Raw genomic sequence first — 4,604 nt, forward strand, 5'->3', positions numbered from 1 at the left:
ATATAGTAAAGGCAAGCTAGCCCTATGAGCTACACCAGTCCCCAGTTCCATGGGATATTTGGAAGACTATCAATATCAGGAACTCAAAAAGGGCAACCAGGGCCAAGGGGCAAACCTGAGTCTAGGAGTAGCCAAGGAGTTCATAGTCAGTTCCAGGCCAGGGTCAATATCGAGCTTCAGTGTCCAAGTCAGGTTTCAGGGTCTGAGTCAGGAGGAAAAGTCCAAAACAGGCCACAATCAAGCCAGGAGTTCAAGAACATAGAGTCTGAACAGTCATAGCAACAACAGAAGATCCATACTGTTACTTGGACACTTCCCAGAGCACCCCTTGGGTTTATAAAGGCCTGGGACCCAATCAGGAGCCATGGGGCTACTGCCTATCAAACCTTTGATGTTGAACTTCCCATGGTCTGTCTCCACAGCAGGTCATGGGATGTGGAGTGCAGGCTGGTTACAGCTGCTGCTGTGTAGCATTTTGTAGTGGTTAAGGGCCTAATACCTCTTCAGACCTGGTTTCTGAACCCATGGGGTCCTACCTTCAAAGAAATAGAAATAAGAGTCTTGGTCTGGTTTAGGGTTTTAAACTCAATGGGAGAATTAATAGGATTTGGGCAACTCCCTTACAATCCTTTAAAATCCCAAACCTAATCTCTCTAACAACCAGGGTAAATCTTCATTGCTCATGTAGGCTAAACTGAGTGTTTTCAGTGCAATTGGCTTTTTAGATTTTCTGAAAACACAAAAACAAACAAAAACCCCACACACGTATACAACAAGAGTCTATGGATGTGACCTATTACTCTGCAATGGCCCCATTTGGGACCTCAGGACTGCAAAACCTAGCTAGGCAGGTTGGGCCAGAGTGGGAGTAAGGGGCTTAGCTGGGAGGCGGTCAGAGTGGGGGTGAAAGGTGTGGCTGTGTGGCCATTTTACACTTGATTCTAACCAACAGGGAGGAAGTGGTTGCAAACCTGAAGGTGGAAGGCAATTTTTGGAGAAAGTGCTTGTGAAATGTAAGGAAAAGAAGGAGTTCTGCAATTTCATATCTGAGTTTCTTCAGGACTCGTGGATGAATGCCATCTGGTCCTCGTGACTAATTACTGTTTAATTTATCAATTTGTTCTAAAACCTCCTCTATCAACAGCTCAGTATGGGACAGTTCCTCCAATTTATCACCTAAGCTGCAGGGATATCCCTCCCATCCTCTGCAGAGATGATTAATGCAAATAATTCATTTAGCTTCTCCACAAGAGCAATGTCTTTCCTGAGTGCTCCTTTAGTATCTTCATCATCCAATGGCCCAACTGATTGTTTGTCTTGCTTCCTACTTCTGATGTACTTTAAAAAAAAAGTGCAGTTAGTTTTTGTGTCCTTAGCAAATTGTCAATCAGTTAGTCCCTGACTATGTGAGCAAGAACAGCATAGGCAAACATCTGAGAGAGAGAAAACTTAGGATCTTGGATGTGATGGGCCAGGACTCTGAGGTGGTACTATCTCCAATTGTGGCCATCCCTGATGCTTCAGAGGAAGGAGACAAAAATACCCTCCCAGAATACATTGGTGGTAGGAGGAAGGATTCCTTCATGAACTGTGGTGTCCGGCTGAAACCCTGAAGCATGTCCTTTAGGAACATAAGACAGAAACGAGAAATGAGCCCCAGGGTTGCTGAGCCCTGCCCCACACCTTCCCACTGTCATAAATGTATCCAACACTTTTTAAAAAAACTAATTAAGTTGTGCATCCCTACAGCTCCTATTAGAGAAAGGTTTCTCACCCTCAAAAGGGTGAGGTTCTGGAAGAAACTTCTAATTTCCAGCCTGAATTTGTTCATGGCCAGTTATATCCAGTTGATTTTGTGCAAACAAGAAGACAGAATTAGGAAGAGGAGCTCCGGCATAACTTTTATCCCAGTGGTTATGGCACTCATCTCAAATGTGGGAAACCCCCGCTTCAAGTGTCTGATGAGGAGAAATGATTGAAACAGAGATCTGTCCCCTCCCAGGTGCATGCCTTGGCCACTGTGTTATGGGATCTCTCTCAATTTCCCCTGTTCAAGACCATTTGTGAGTCTAACTCCAGCACCCATTGGTTCCAATGGAGCTTTGCTGATTTACACACTCTGGGGTTCTGGCCAATTGACATCAATGGATCAGCACTGGATCTGTGGAGGATTTGGCTCAAAGTGTCAGTCAGTTATCTGAGCTGAGAATGTCCCAAACACTAGTTACCTACAAATCTATGCTTTCTGACTTTAAAAAAATGAGAGAATCAACACTAATTGAGAAACCTGAATTTTCGCAATATATTCCTTAGAGCTGTTTTCACCTCCTTGTTTTTCAGGCTGTAAACAATGGGGTTTAACATGGGGGTCAAGATGCTGTACTGGATGGAGAACATTTCATCCAGAACCACAGAGGAGACTGAGCTGGGTTTTGTGTACTGGAGAAAACCTGTCAGGTAGAATAAGCCAACCACAATCAGGTGGGAGCTGCAGGTGGAGAAGGCTTTACGTCTGCCCTCCGCAGAGCCTATCCTCAGGATGGTGTAGATGATGTGAATGTAGGAGATTAGAGTGAGGAGGAAGGAGCTCAACCCAAAGACCAAAGCAGAAGTAAGAAGCACTACTTGATTGGTGAGGGTGTCAGTGCAGGACAGTTGTAACAGAGGAGGGAGCTCACAGCTGAAATGGCTGATTTGATTGGGCCCACAGAAATGCAATTTGAGGGCAAAAACTGTGTTAAGAAGGGCATCAAAGAAGCCCATTGTCCATGCACCACTTACCAGCTGAACACAAATCCCTTTCCTCATTGTCTGAACATAATGTAATGGATCACAGATGGCAGCATAGCGGTCATAAGCCATGGCTGAGAGAATGAAAGCTTCAGCACCAGCCAAGAGGATAAAAAGGAACATCTGGGCAATGCAGCCATTGACAGAAATAGTTCTGTGCTCTGCTAGGAAGTTCATCAGCATATTAGGCACCGTGACTGAGGAATAGCAGATATCAACAAAGGATAAATGGAAGAGGAAGAAGTACATAGGGGTGTGAAGGTGAGAATCAGCTCTTATCACCACCATGATCACTATATTACCACTCAGAGTGATTAGGTAAATAACTAATAAAAAACAGGAAGAGGAAAATCTGCATCTGTGGGTCACTGGAAAGTCCCAGGAGGATAAATTCGGTCACTGTGGTTTGATTTTTCATTGTCATTTATTCAGGAAATCTGTGACCTGGAAGACCAGAAAAAAAATGAAATTAACACTTATCATAAAAATAAATGGAAGCAGTATGTGGAGATCATCTGTTCCATAGGATGAATGTAAAGAGAGTCCTATTCCATTCTGTAAAATGTGTGTTTTAACTGTACTAAACTTAGAGAGAGAGAGAGAAAGAGAGACGTGAGATGGCGTTTGTGTGTTTTAAATAGACAAATTAGGCTGGATTCACAAAAGGACTTGGGCACCTAACTGCCACTTTAGATGCCTAAATCCCAGAATCAGGTCCTACTGGTATTCACAAATACCCTGCTCAGCTGTGACTAAGGGATAGTCTCATGCGAGGCTCCCTCAATCTCTCCTCCTGAAGTTGTACCTCTGTGGATACATCATAAAAGATGCAGTGCAGGGTTACTGGATACTTCGTCTTCTGCATGCAGGGCGAGTGTTCAAGCCACCAGGCTATAGAGGAATTTATTCTTTCTCTAGAATCTGGCCTTATGACTTCAGTAGAGCTACAGCTGCATTACACCAGCATGGGATCTGGCAGACTGGCTGCAATGAAACTATAGACAATTTACAATAGCTGGACTACTGGCCAAATCTATAAAAATAATCTCCTTCTCCATTACAGTCTGTCAGTTGTTCTAGACTATTTTGCTGAAAACACAAATTAATATCTGTAGTATGTAACTGGATTCTTACCTATTAAAATCATTAGGATTTTTCAAGAAGAAAAAGAATCATAGAACTGGAAGGGACCTCGACAGGTCATCTAGTCCAGTCCTCTTCAATCAAGGCAGGACTAAGTATTATCTAGACCACCCCTGACAGGTGTTTGTCCAACCTGCTCTTAAAAATCGCCAATGATGGTGATTCCACAACCTCCCTAGGCAATTTATTCCAGTGCTTAACCACTCTGACAGTTAGGAAGTTTTTCCTAATGTCCAACCTAAACCATCCTTGCTGCAATTTTAGCCCATTGCTTCTTGCCCTATCCTCAGAGGTTAAGAAGAACAATTTTTCCCTCTCCTCCTAGTAACAACCTTTTATGTACTTGAAAACTGTTATCATGTCCCCTCTCAGTCTTCTCTTCTCCAGACTAAACAAACCCAATTTTTTCAATCTTCCCTCATAGGTCATGTTTTCTAGACCTTTAATCATTTTTGTTGCTCTTCTCTGGACACACACAGCTCAGCAGTTACCAGACCAATTATAGTAATGAATCCTTGATTGATAGCCAAAATACTGAAGCTGCCTAATTGCATTGTGAAGGAACACCACCTTGGTGGAAGGAAGGAACACCACCCATAGCCAAAAGTGATCAGCTCCTATTGTCTAGCCTAAAGAAAACCCTTGAGTCATCAGTTTACCCATAAACAAAT

At 43.2% G+C, this 4,604-nt stretch overlaps 1 pseudogene; it reads right to left on the minus strand.

Moving 5' to 3' along the window:
* Positions 1–2,274: 2,274 nt before the first annotated feature.
* LOC135887851 (olfactory receptor 8S1-like) lies at positions 2,275–3,214 on the minus strand (annotated as a pseudogene).
* Positions 3,215–4,604: the final 1,390 nt, after the last annotated feature.

Source organism: Emys orbicularis, chromosome 13 (genome assembly GCF_028017835.1).
Source record: "Emys orbicularis isolate rEmyOrb1 chromosome 13, rEmyOrb1.hap1, whole genome shotgun sequence".
In the NCBI taxonomy this organism is placed as follows: domain Eukaryota; kingdom Metazoa; phylum Chordata; order Testudines; family Emydidae; genus Emys; species Emys orbicularis.